This window comes from Macrosteles quadrilineatus, unplaced genomic scaffold (assembly GCF_028750875.1).
Source record: "Macrosteles quadrilineatus isolate MER2022 unplaced genomic scaffold, UCM_ALF_1.0 Scaffold_4__1_contigs__length_99947679, whole genome shotgun sequence".
Taxonomy (NCBI): Eukaryota; Metazoa; Arthropoda; class Insecta; order Hemiptera; family Cicadellidae; genus Macrosteles; species Macrosteles quadrilineatus.
In genome coordinates, this window is record NW_026542597.1 from 66,648,877 (window position 1) to 66,664,219 (window position 15,343).

Below are 15,343 nucleotides of genomic sequence, written 5' to 3' on the forward strand. Positions count from 1 at the left end.
AGATCACCACGGGCCACCGGACCAAGAAGATCAGGAGTTTCGGAGTACGTGTATCGGTGCGTGTGCTTCTGGGACAATAAACAGTATGTAAAAAGAATAAAATGTATAACTAAAGTTTTGTCAAACATACAAGTCATATAATTTGTCTGTAACTAATTCTTTTATATTTTCAATTGATTTCCTTTTCTTGTAAATTTAACGTTGTAAATTAATTTATCTTATTATTGTTGATCTTTGCCTCTAAGTTTTCTTTTGCTGTTGTAACACTTTGTAAATTTAGTTGTTTTTCTAAATTTAAATTTTTGTTCATTACACGTTGAGTAACACCCTTAAGCAGTCTTATGTCTCATTAACCTAACACCTCTTGACTAGGCTAAGCGAGTGTGAAACTTTTAGGAAACTTTAATTTAAAGTGAGGCATGGGACTCGCAGTATATATTTTCAAAATCAAACCTATTTAAGTTTGATGATTTTTCATATTTCATTTCCAAACATGCACAAAAGTGAAAGTCTAGTTTCATGTCCAATTTGCTTTGTATAGTAATATTGTTGATTGATCATTATTGTATTAAATGATAATTCTGGAACTTCTGGATAGTAAATTAAAATTTAAATAATTTAGTGCTTATTAACATTGACATACTGAAGAAAGGACTGCCACATTTTAATGTGATTTTATATTGCAAATACTTTGCAAAATAAGTTATTGACATTTCTAGTGAAGAAATAACTTTAATTTATAAATTTCAAGATGGAGTTTATACAGACTTTTTGAGTTTTATTGTGTGTTTGACTATTCTATTCCAAAATGAGATTTTTATCTTTTGTCAAGCAAAGTCAACTTATTGAACAATGACTTAGTAGTATTGACAAGCAAGTTACAACATTAAGTACTGTTCAAGCCCTTGAATCTTTAAATGATCAACAAATAATTAGGATAAAGTTACTTTCAACTGCAGCTTCTCAAAAACATGCAGAATTTGAAAAAAATGTTAATAAGTTGTTCTCCACAACTCCCCTACCTGAAGACATCGTAGATGAAAAGGTAACCGAACTTCAAGATAAAATATCTGACCTGTACATAAATATTAGTAGCTTATGTAGCACATTAATACGTACCATGTCGATCTAATCATATGTGTATCCTTTAGCTATCGGTCCCTATCGATTGTTTAAGTTGTTTAAGTCAAAGTATAATCTGGTTTTAAACCACAAACAAAGGAAATGTCTCTTATCAGTGCTTAAACTTGTATTGTTGCAACTTTCTACAAGGCAAGTGTATCAATAACTACATACCACAGCACTTTAACCACGGAGATGTACACTTTTAATTGAGGGGCTCGGAACCACTGGGTTACTGAATTAGTACAAAAAGTAAAAGCAATTAATTGGCGATTTACAGGTTTTAAACCCTGTCCTAAAAAAAGAGATCCCATGCTCTATCAGATAGCCTCGACCCCATTGTAAGAAGTTGGGTATGTGATGTATCTAGTAAAAGTCACTCTAAATATGATGCATTAAATGGTTACATGCATGAAATAAATATCTACAGTCTGCAGACCTATGGTTGAGCCTTTTCTATATTAGAAATGCTTACGGCAGTGGTGGATTATAACAAGAAACATCAAACTGTCTATAAGAATAGACAGGTTTAATAGACGAGGTTTGTAACTGTGCCGATTTTCAAATCAAAAGATTTAAAATCCGCGACAGGCAATGGACAAGTCAGTCCAACATGACGTAACGCGGAAGGATACGAACTGAAGACCGTTGGGAGCCGTGCCGTGTGCAAACGTCTCGTCGTCACTCGTGGCTCAGTAATCGCGTAGTCAACATGTGAAGTCGCGTTTTGTCGCTGGTGTAGGACGAATTTATTAATATCTTAATTCGTAGCTCGGAAATTAGCGTTCGGGCGGAAATTGTACGTGCATCAAACGATCGCAATTGTCAAAATTTCGCCGAATTGCATTTGGGGGTGTGTTTTATTAGTATTAAGTCGAGCCAGTTGAGATGCCGGATTGATTGTTCGCGTTCGTGATGAAAATTCGTACATGCATCATATCGATAGCAAATGTCAGTTTCTAGCGAATCGCGGGTCGTCGTGAAGGTATTTTCAATTGAATCATTAAACGCCAGCTCGAAAAAACAAGAATTAATAAGTCCTACACCAGAAAAAACCGTGTCGTGATGTTCCGCTCGGTCAGACAAAAAGTCAAAATTACCACGAGTCAGTTTTTAAATGTTCGGTACGCGTGAATCTTCGTCGGAATGAATGTTAATGTGTCGACATGTGTACGTAAGTAAATGTTTGTGTTATTTGTGTTTTAGTATTAAAATAGTCTTGCCAATCTGCCACATTTTTTCACATGTACCACTCGTTTTACAAGTTATGAATCATGTTTTGTTTGGTCTGAGATTTTCATGTTTCATTTGGTCTACTTAGAGCACATGGTCACGATTCAGGATAAAATGTTTTATTAAATTTGGTCATGTCATACAAAGAATTTAAGTTATAATAGTGAACCTAGTCAAATGAAAATTATTTATTAAATTGAATTGAAATGGTATATTAATTTAAAGAGCAATGTTTATCTGTGATATTATTATTTTTGTATTCTATGTAAAGTCAGATTCTATCATCGTCAGTATTATTATTTAAAACGTTTGAATTTCATGTGTAGAATAATTTTGAATAGAGTGTTACATTTTCAAATAGTGAGAGTTTGATTGTGTAACGTAAATGGGGGTAACAGAGTGCTCGGTCGAAGGCTAGGGTTGACAAAAGGTCATGAGGATAGACTCCCATTAATTTCATAAACATTAAATATTTAATAAAAATTATCAATTAATCGACTCAGTGGTCGATTGGCCCCGTTGCATTGATCAGCAAGGAGTGATGTAGATCACAAACTACATAATAGTCCCTGTTTGATTAAATTGTAAACTGGCCAGTTTGATATATACGAACATCCTTGGGGAGTCTGGTGGCCTAAACTAAATAAATAAAATCATCAAGGCTAGGTCATCCCGAGACTTTGCAGTTTTAAAAAAATGAACAAACCGCCAATTTGAACATTCAATCTTACAATCAACTCTCTCACTCTCTCTTTCAAAATATTGTTAAATTGTGCACAAAAAAAGATTATTACATTGTTTATATCTGTTACTTGTATCACAGCTCAATTCAACTCATTACATAGTATTTTTACAAATCATCATCTTATCATTATCCTGTGTTTTGTATTATATTATTAATATTATACTGGTAAATTTAAGAGTATTGGTTTAACTGAAAGAGGTATACAAAGTATACACAATGAGTGTTGATGATCACATTTTTTAATATCAAGTTGGTGAATTCATGAATAATCGGCTTAACCGAAATCCAGTGTATACAAACATCTTGAAGTCATACTTTGATAAATAGTTTCTGAACAAACAGTTTCATAAATATTTTCAATCAATATTTTAACATGTTATTATTTGCAGTATTACAGTTTTACAAAGAAAACAATTCACATCACAATCTTTCATCTGAACTGACATTTCAATTCATAGAGTGTTCAAATAAACACATCCATTAGTTTTAAGAAGTGTTAGAATTAAGCTGAAGAAGGTGTGAAGGAGGACAACATATCAGACCTCTCACGGTCCATAAATCGGACTTCTGGGATATTTAATTACAGGGCCCACACTTAACATCTTTATTTCCACTGCGCAGCTCTGTGATTGTAATGTCCCCAGCAGTTCAATTAAAATTAAATTAAATTCATTAAAACCCCACCGGGGGGCAACTTTTTGTTATACTCACACCTGTATGAAATACCTAAATTGTATTACATAAAGGTGTGAGGTGATTTTGCTTGATGGAATGATCAATTAAGTAAAGAGTATATTTTGAATATAAGTGAAGAATTTCTTTTTTTCTTTACAAAAAGTGATAGCACTAATTTGAGAGGTCTGGTAACAAGGAAGCAGATTGGCATTACTACCAAGGCAGGTTGGCATTGATAAGGGTATCAGTTGTTATCTCTAAGGCAATTATCCACATTGATCCACATTGATATTTCTGTGTTTGTTTACTTGTTTATTTATTTGTGTCATATTCGTACAGAGATTATTTATATTTATATTTACATTTATATTTACATGTGCAATAGTTTTCAATTTTGAGTAAATATAGAGTCAAACTGAGGTCAATTGTTTTAAACATTTTCATAATTACATATTTTGAGAAACAATGAATCATCTGAGTCATGTTATGTAACCACTGTGAGCGACATGAAGGCTGGCCAACAGAGGTCACGTTCCAGCTGTGGTGGGGCGAGAGTAGAACCTACCCGCACAGACAGGCAGACATCGGGCCGTTCACCCCAACAATGTCCCCCGCCCCCGCCCACTCCATCGGCAACAGCTGACTGTCGACTGCGCTACGGGTCAATGAACTGATTGTTGACATCTACTCAACGCTGAATGCTAGATAATTCTACAGTGTGTTAAGCGTGCGCGTTTACACCATTCAAATTGTTGATGGGTTGATGCAGTCTGGTTTATGATGCAAGGTGTCAGTTGACAACAATTTTTATTTCTCAAATACCGACCTCAAAGCAAAATTTTTATTATTGTTAAAGTTTCAGAGTTTATATTTTTGTTATTCAAATTTCAAATGTTTATGTGTAAAATTGTTTCGTGTTAAATGTATTAAATGTAAATCAATGGAAAAAAATCAACAAAAAATGTGTCGTATGAATGAAGCGTCTGTTGCCACGTCAAGCGTCGTCGCGCCGGGTCGAAATTGTCCCGGGATGGAAAAGGCCTTCGTGCGGACCTGAAGGTCGCTCGGGCCAATTTTTTTTGGCAGGGGAGATTTCTGTGCCGATTTTCAAATCAAAAGATTTAAAATCCGCGACAGGCAATGGACAAGTCAGTCCAACATGACGTAACGCGGAAGGATACGAACTGAAGACCGTTGGGAGCCGTGCCGTGTGCAAACGTCTCGTCGTCACTCGTGGCTCAGTAATCGCGTAGTCAACATGTGAAGTCGCGTTTTGTCGCTGGTGTAGGACGAATTTATTAATATCTTAATTCGTAGCTCGGAAATTAGCGTTCGGGCGGAAATTGTACGTGCATCAAACGATCGCAATTGTCAAAATTTCGCCGAATTGCATTTGGGGGTGTGTTTTATTAGTATTAAGTCGAGCCAGTTGAGATGCCGGATTGATTGTTCGCGTTCGTGATGAAAATTCGTACATGCATCATATCGATAGCAAATGTCAGTTTCTAGCGAATCGCGGGTCGTCGTGAAGGTATTTTCAATTGAATCATTAAACGCCAGCTCGAAAAAACAAGAATTAATAAGTCCTACACCAGAAAAAACCGTGTCGTGATGTTCCGCTCGGTCAGACAAAAAGTCAAAATTACCACGAGTCAGTTTTTAAATGTTCGGTACGCGTGAATCTTCGTCGGAATGAATGTTAATGTGTCGACATGTGTACGTAAGTAAATGTTTGTGTTATTTGTGTTTTAGTATTAAAATAGTCTTGCCAATCTGCCACATTTTTTCACATGTACCACTCGTTTTACAAGTTATGAATCATGTTTTGTTTGGTCTGAGATTTTCATGTTTCATTTGGTCTACTTAGAGCACATGGTCACGATTCAGGATAAAATGTTTTATTAAATTTGGTCATGTCATACAAAGAATTTAAGTTATAATAGTGAACCTAGTCAAATGAAAATTATTTATTAAATTGAATTGAAATGGTATATTAATTTAAAGAGCAATGTTTATCTGTGATATTATTATTTTTGTATTCTATGTAAAGTCAGATTCTATCATCGTCAGTATTATTATTTAAAACGTTTGAATTTCATGTGTAGAATAATTTTGAATAGAGTGTTACATTTTCAAATAGTGAGAGTTTGATTGTGTAACGTAAATGGGGGTAACAGAGTGCTCGGTCGAAGGCTAGGGTTGACAAAAGGTCATGAGGATAGACTCCCATTAAATTCATAAACATTAAATATTTAATAAAAATTATCAATTAATCGACTCAGTGGTCGATTGGCCCCGTTGCATTGATCAGCAAGGAGTGATGTAGATCACAAACTACATAATAGTCCCTGTTTGATTAAATTGTAAACTGGCCAGTTTGATATATACGAACATCCTTGGGGAGTCTGGTGGCCTAAACTAAATAAATAAAATCATCAAGGCTAGGTCATCCCGAGACTTTGCAGTTTTAAAAAAATGAACAAACCGCCAATTTGAACATTCAATCTTACAATCAACTCTCTCACTCTCTCTTTCAAAATATTGTTAAATTGTGCACAAAAAAAGATTATTACATTGTTTATATCTGTTACTTGTATCACAGCTCAATTCAACTCATTACATAGTATTTTTACAAATCATCATCTTATCATTATCCTGTGTTTTGTATTATATTATTAATATTATACTGGTAAATTTAAGAGTATTGGTTTAACTGAAAGAGGTATACAAAGTATACACAATGAGTGTTGATGATCACATTTTTTAATATCAAGTTGGTGAATTCATGAATAATCGGCTTAACCGAAATCCAGTGTATACAAACATCTTGAAGTCATACTTTGATAAATAGTTTCTGAACAAACAGTTTCATAAATATTTTCAATCAATATTTTAACATGTTATTATTTGCAGTATTACAGTTTTACAAAGAAAACAATTCACATCACAATCTTTCATCTGAACTGACATTTCAATTCATAGAGTGTTCAAATAAACACATCCATTAGTTTTAAGAAGTGTTAGAATTAAGCTGAAGAAGGTGTGAAGGAGGACAACATATCAGACCTCTCACGGTCCATAAATCGGACTTCTGGGATATTTAATTACAGGGCCCACACTTAACATCTTTATTTCCACTGCGCAGCTCTGTGATTGTAATGTCCCCAGCAGTTCAATTAAAATTAAATTAAATTCATTAAAACCCCACCGGGGGGCAACTTTTTGTTATACTCACACCTGTATGAAATACCTAAATTGTATTACATAAAGGTGTGAGGTGATTTTGCTTGATGGAATGATCAATTAAGTAAAGAGTATATTTTGAATATAAGTAGAGAATTCTCTTTTTTCCTTTACATAACTAACCATTAGACAACACGCCAAATATGACCTATTCATATTCACTTGTCAATTATCAAAAAAACTGTATGGTTGCGCTAATTAAACTGTACAAACCATAATAATTTATAATTTAATTATTAAAACAGTTTCAATTACATCATGTTCACAACAGTGAATAAAATAAGACAATGAATATGAAATTTAAAACATAAGGGGCAAACAAATGTGTGACTATTGCAGCTATCGAAAATACAAATGAATATTAATTTGCACATCAATAAAACAGAATAGTTTTCAGTTATTACTCGAGACCTAATTTGTGTCTAGGATGACTTTTAACAACAAATAAAGAATCATCAGTCTTTCAATTAAGTTTTACGTTCAAAGTTGTCTTAAATAATTTTAAATTTACATACAACACAACGCACCTGTAAGTGGGCCTGGAGCATGTTGATGCGAAGCTCGCTGTGTATCGTCTGGGCTGGGTAAATAGAATTAGGTGATATAACTGCATAAACTTCACTCACTTTTAGCAGAGAAAACACACTACTGCTATAACCCAGAATGCCAACCGCTGGTGGCGCTGCCTACGAATTGACAGGCAAAGCTCTCTCAAAACACTTATTGCTTTTTACCATGCGGTTGGCACGTTTTCTGTGCTTTTAGGCCTGTTTGCAAATATTGGTAAGGCTTTGCGTCGTGTACCAAATACGTAATAATAGATGAATTGGATTATCGTAGGTTTTGCGCCAAATACTGCACATTTTGACACCAAGTGTCTGGAGTGTATGATAACTTCACTTATTCGGGAATTAATGTAGAAGTGGCAAGCATGATACACAAACCTGTAAATTCAATTCAATAGCTGTAACAACTACTATCAAAAGCAATTGAAACCCCGGCTTTTCTTTGACAAATTTTTAATTGGCATTTTCAAGCAAAAATAACTCTCCATCACTTGATGAAGACATTGTCTTGACAACAACTAGCATGAAATACACACACAACATTCACAAGCGCTAAAAATATCTTCCTCGTAACCAGCTTTCTTTGTGAACGCACCCTTACCTGCCTCAGTTAGTGTATTTCAAGCTACCCAAGGCAACCTGACTGCCTTAAAGGTAAAAAATTGTAAAATAAAACAATAATATTTATGTAAAGTATGAAATTTATTTCTAACAATTTATTGTAACAAAACATTTTGTTGAATTGCAAGAAATATCACTGAGTTGACAAATGAGAATGACTTAACTTCCCTTACTGAAAGTAACTGTGTAAAAGTAATACAAAATTCAATTCATAGCTGCTAAGTAAAATTAATCTGACCTTTTTGGTTATACGACTACCACTATATAATTTGTAAATATCATTACGAAATAGCATTTAAGTAATTTCTTGTTTCTAACCTAAAATAACCTTATCTTAAACGGGAATTTTAGATAAATATAGCATTTCAACCTGAAAAACATGGTGGTAGTCTTATAAAGGAAAAGATACAATTAACACTTTCGCTGCGGCCCATCAAATGGCAGGCGTAGCCCCAGTCCGGAGCAGCCTGCAGCATCGAACAAACCAGATTGCCGGGTGATTGGTTTTCATATTTCGATATGACGAATAGCAAATAACGTGCGGTGATGTCCTGCTTTATAACAAGAGTCGAAGTAGTTCGCTAAACACCCACAGATAGCAGCACTGCTTGGAACGTAGCCGGTCCCATTGTATTGCCAATTAGAGGGAGAAAGACGGGACACAAAGTTGATTTTTAATTTTGCCAGACAGGGATTTTATGTGGAAATTTTACTACCTACCAACCTACAACACAACCAAAAGCAAGTCACCCACTACACGCTAACATAGGTTCGCCTTCGACCGACGCTAGAGCAAAAACGAAGATATACGAAAGGCATTGCCGAGCGTATTCGATCGGTTATGGCAGAACCTGAACACCACTCAGCCCGTATCCGATCGGATACGCCCGCAGTGAACGTGTTAATTGAATACTATACCCTGATAAATAAGTACCTACACTCTACAGTGTAATCATACCTTATCCACCATAAGGACTGGGTATAATTAACATTTGTTATCAACACGTTTGCGATAGCGAAAATTTCAATATTTGTACTGGGTGAAGCCAATTTATATAAACATGACCAAAGGCTGTTGTTTTGTGTTTGCACGTCGCCAACGTGTTAGAAAGAATAACAATTTAAATACAAAACAGATTTTTATCATACTGCAGCAAAAACCGTTGTTTTCAATACACATGATTGGGAACCAATAGTTATTTGTGCAACTAGTGAGCAATTGCACTTTTAGTACAGTAAAAATATGTTTTGACCCCAAAAAAATTAGCACAACCGGGGAATTTGGTACAGATGTTAAGTGTACCTTCCTTTTGAACATACTAAAAGTCCCCTAAAATTGAAGCTGTGTACGGCCGCCATGTTGGAAAATGGCGGCATATTTCTGTATTTTTCGCTATAGTGACTTTATTATTAGAGATACAGGAAAAAGCTAAATTTACAAAATGTAGGTCATCTAAAAATACACATTTTTTGTATTTACCATCTTTCTCTAAACCTAACGGTTTTTGAGTTATTTGTTATTAAGTATATTTAGTTTTTTCTATTTATCAAAAATAGGTGAAACACATGGAAATTGACCGTTACTTTCAAGGATTATGATAATTTATCCTATTTAGTTAAATAGTGTGATACTATAAAATCTAAAAATTTGAACTTATTTTATGAATAAAAAAACTCCACCACAGCAAACCTGCAGACTCAGCAAATTTCCATTTGATTAGATGTTTTATTAAAAAATGTATATAAATAAAATTAGGTTCAATAGGTACCTAGGTTTGCTGCTGCAGGTAGGTTATTACAGTGTGTTTTTTTTTAAGTAAAATATCAATACCTTACTATAAAATAACTAATTTTCCAAGTTTGATCAAAATATATCTATAAACAAGCAAACTGCAACTGTTAACTAATTCATAAGAATAGCATGGGAGTTTTAAATTTACAATAAACAAATATTTGAGTATACAAATTTTGGTCGTGTTTACTAAAAATATGGCGAATGGTCACGATTAGAATATTAACCAAATGGGTTTTCAAAAGGAGATGGAGCCTGTTATTTAAGTAATATTAATTCGTACCAAGCACCGAAAATATTGTATGCAGTAAGGTAATCTACCATATTTTGTAAAGTACGCAATAGTCATATTAATATTTTATCTTCATTTTTTACCCATTTAATAGTTAACATTTTAGTATTTTGATGGCACCACCACACTAAATAACTATACTTGACATCCCATTGTAAATTTGGAAGGGTGTTTTTCGTGTCTAGTTCATGTTGGTGACTAATTAAGTATGGTATAGTATAGTTAGTTTTATTTATCAAAAATCGGTGAAACCAATCGCAATCGACGGTTACTTTCAAGGTTTACGACAATTATTCATCCCACTTAGTTGATATCAGAGTGATAGTGGTAGTGCCATCGAAATATTAAAATGTTATTTTATTAAATGGGTAAAAATAAGTATAAAATATTATTGCGTAGTTTACAAAAATATGGTTGATTTCCTCACCGCATACAATATTTTATATTTATACTTGGTACGAGTTAATATTACAGTACTTAAATTACTTGCTTCATCTCCTTTAGAAAACCCCTTCGGTTAGTATTCAAAACGTGATGAATAATCGCCATATTTTTAGTAAACACAACCAAAATTTGTATATTCAAATTTGTAAATTGTAAATCTTAAGCTACCATGCTATTATTATGAATTAGTTAACTGTATCAGTTTGTTTGTTTATAGATTTATTATTTTATGCTAAGTTATTGATATTTTACTAAAAAAAAAACACACACTATAATAACCTACCTGTAGCAGCAAACCTAGGTACCTGTTAAATCTAATTTTATTTAAATACAATTAATAAAACATCCAATCTAATGAAAATTTGCTGAGTCTGCAGGTTTGCTGTGGCAGAGTTGTTTTACTCATAAAATAAGCTAAAATTTTAAGATTTTATAGTATCACACTATTTAACTAAATGGGATAAATGGTCATAATCCTTGAAAGTAACGGTCAATTTTCATGTGTTTCACCTATTTTTGATAAATAGAAAAAACTAAATATACTTAATAACAAATAACTCAAAAACCGTTAGGTTTAGAGAAAGATGGTAAATACAAAAAATGTGTATTTTTAGATGACCTACATTTTGTAAATTTAGCTTTTTCCTGTATCTCTAATAATAAAGTCACTATAGCGAAAAATACAGAAATATGCCGCCATTTTCCAACATGGCGGCCGTAGCACAGCTTCAATTTTAGGGGACTTTTAGTATGTTCAAAAGGAAGGTACACCCAACATCTGTACCGAATTCCCCGGTTGTGCTAATTTTTTTTAGGTTTATGGAATTTTTATCTTATTTTTACTGCACTATTTGCACTCGAGTAGCACATTATATTTTTCCTACAGTTACCATAAAACAAATAAATTGGTAAACAAAAGTAACATTTTTTTACACAGAAGTGAACTTTAAATATAACATTTAATGTGAAGTGACAAATACAACAGAACAACAGCTGAAGAGCCGATTTACAGCCAGTGCTGCCAATGTATTTTGTGTGCATACGACCTTGTCTGCATGTTACACGCTCACTATTTCGTGCCTTCACGTTGCAAATCTGGAGTGAGACAAAGTAATTAGAGTGAGACAATGTTAACATTGTCTCACTGATGAGCGAATTGGCCACTTTGCTTTCTCAAATCAGTGAGAGAACATGTACATTGTTAGGTAACTGTAGGAAACACTATTTTTCTACCTAGGGTAAAAAAATCAACTGGAGCGAGGTCATCAGCTGTACATTTTGGTTATAGTTGTCTGCTGATTTTGCTAAGAAAAGAGTCCTGATTAATAGGAAAAGCGTTTTTAGCTAAGAGCCATTTGTGCCTTTGACAATTGATGTGAGTCACCGAAAGATTGTGCTGATGTAAATTACAAATTTCTGTCGAATACACAAACTTTTTACCAGCCTAAGTCAAACTGATGGAATGATTTATTGTAAACTACAGCGACTGTTATGACCAAGCTACGTCTTGGAAAACAAATTAGGTAAGAAATAGAATTTTAGACACTGGCACATTCTGTGACTGGCTTACGCAATTATGTTCTTTTTCTGTACAAGAATAGCTAAACCATGTAGATGAGATGTCTACTACAGAATACAATAGTCAATGGTATTGCTAGGTAGTTTGTGTGTACGCCGCCACAACAAGCGATTCCCTGTTTACAGAACAGTGATATTTGCAGCTTTGCAGCTGATGTGTACACTTACCTATGTCTATAAAATGTTTAAAATTAATGAATCTCCCATCTCATGCGAGATACAGGCAGTGATATGTTTTTTACTGCTATAAAACATATTCGATACAGACATTAATCACCAGATGACGGTGATAATGCCGCAACCCCCTGTTCTGAGCCTGAAGTAATGTGTGAAACAATCCCAGATTTGACTAGCGTCATAGGACATAAAAAAAACCCCAACGAAAACACAATTTCTTTGGAAATGCACATTTTAAAAGCCCCAACTATTTCGGCACTTAACTCATTGCACTACCATTAACATCAGTCATGTGGCAAATGTTTGCATCACATATGTTTTATTTTTTGCTTGAGTCAAGGCCAGTAGCATTTTTGTAATTAAGTAAATTCAAACGCTTTGCTTTTAGGGGAAAGTGGTCCAAACCTTGCAGTAAAAAAAGTATCACTGACCTCATCTAACATGCGGCAGAAAATTGAAAAGCTTTACAAATTTCCTAGAATCAGAAAAGCGTACACGTCAGCCACAGAGCTGCAAATGGCGTGATTCTGTTCATAAATGTTGCTCCAAGCAGTAAGCAGCCTCGTACTGGCTTACAAATTACGGAGCTATATGCAGTTATGCACAAACTTAATAAACACCCCTCATATTTTATTATTGTACAATTATTAAATTTGTTTAATGTTTTTATCATTGTATGGTATTGTATATTTCACAAGAATAAATATACCTTAAAAAGTTAAAAACATGACTTTTGGACTAATTGATTTTTTTTTAAATTTAGCAATTAAATATGAACTATTACTATGTTGGTAGAATGGTAGAGTATGCATATTGCATGAAACAGCTGTTTGTAAACATATAATAGCAAAACAAGAAGCGTAACCTATTTTGAGAGCTAATTAATAAAGATAAACAATGTACAAAATTTATGTTTTGTAAATTATTTTGTAGAATGGTGCAGTACGGCAAAAAAGATAGTTCACACACGGACCGAAGAATACTTTTTAGCTTCGCTCATGTTCAAGGCTTGGTGTGGCCTCGGTCGTAAAAGTGATCTCATGTAACAAAGTCACTTAAGGCCCTCGCCCTAGATAATAAATATCCTATATAAAAAACCAAAGTCTAAACAAATGAAAACTTACTTCAAGTGAGGAACAGTGAGGAATTATGAATTAAACTAGAATAGGACAACTCAAATTGAAAAATGACATTTTGTAAGCAGAAACGCAATCAACATTTAACAACTAAATACAAGAAAAATATTTGGCTAAATGCCTACAATCAGGTACATTAAACGTATAATACAACATATTTACATTCATTGAGTCTTATTTCTTATTTACATCATAACAGTTGTTAAATACAAACATATCTTGGATATGCATACCAAGCAAAATTCAATTATCGGATGTGCTTGAAGCAACAGCAATCATTCCGTAATAATTTATGTAATGGCACAAAATTACAAAACACGTCACTAAGTGTATGAATATCCTTGATAATCAGGTGTTTAAGGTACTGAGGACTTAGGAATTATTTAATTGACTGTCAATTAATGTACAAACATTTGTACGATTGTTAATGTACACAATTTTAATTGACCTATTCTAAAAAACTAAACTAACCAACCCTGTCACAGTTAACAATTTTACAAGATCTGAGGGTAGCTGACAGACTGGGTAGAAGCTGAGAAGTCAGTAATGCGCCGTCCTAGCTGGGCGACTTGAGCGGCGCGCCCAACGTGACTGACGGTCGCTGCTGTCGGCGACAAAATGTGTATCCACACTGAGCAGCACAAAAAGGCGACGCGCCATGGGCTGAGGCAGCTATGGTGGATGCCAATTTGTCGTGTCACCGGTGTAGCGCTACCAAATATCAACATGTTTGAATCTTGAATCGCGACTGACGAGAGCGACATCGCTCTTGCTGCTCAGCTAGGACACTCATATTACTAACCATGTGTTTGTATCTGTCACTCTTGTTGGTCTCGCCGCTTTGTCGCCCAGCTAGAAAAGGGCCTAAGTTGTTCAGTTCACAGTTCAAAACTGGAACTGTGCTTTAGCATATGGGAAAATTAGCATCATCTGGTTTTACTTTTAAGTTAAGCATAAGGCAAGGCAACACTAAATAAACAGGCTGTAATGCTCATCAGGCATGACGTCATCGTAGGCGACGGCAATGATGTAATGTTTGCCGTATGTCTGATTAAGGTTATATTTTTGTTTTCCAAGAAAATATCAAAACAAGCAGCTGATCTTAAACGGCAAACATTACGTCATTGCCGTTGCCTATGATGACGTCATGCTAGAGGAGCATTACGACCTGTTTATTTATTGTTGCCTTGATATAGGCCTACTGTTTATCCCAAAATTGCATACTTGGACAGAACCAGATTTTACATAGGTACCTAAAAATTAGGGATGGACGGGTCCCGAAATTTCGGGAATTTGTCGGGAAAAAAATATTCCCGATTATCGGGACGGGATTACATTTGACTTGGGAATTTTTCGGGACGGGATTTGGTCCGATCGTCGGCGATTTTTCCGCTTCGCGAGTGCCGATAACGCCGTTATTGCGAGCGATAGGTCCGCGAACGCAGGAGACAAAGTCATTTCGACGATTACGCCGTGACCGCGGAGTCCTATCGACGACCGCGCCGTGACCGCGAGTCATACCGACGATCGCGCCATGACCGCGGAGTCCTACCGACGATCGCGCCGTGACCGCGGAGTCCTACCGACGATCGCGCCGTGATCGCGAGTCATACCAACGATCATGCCGTGATCGCGAGTCATACTGACGATAACCCCGTGACCGCGGAGTCATACCGACGATCGCGCCGTGACCGCAAGTCATACCGACGATCGCGCCGT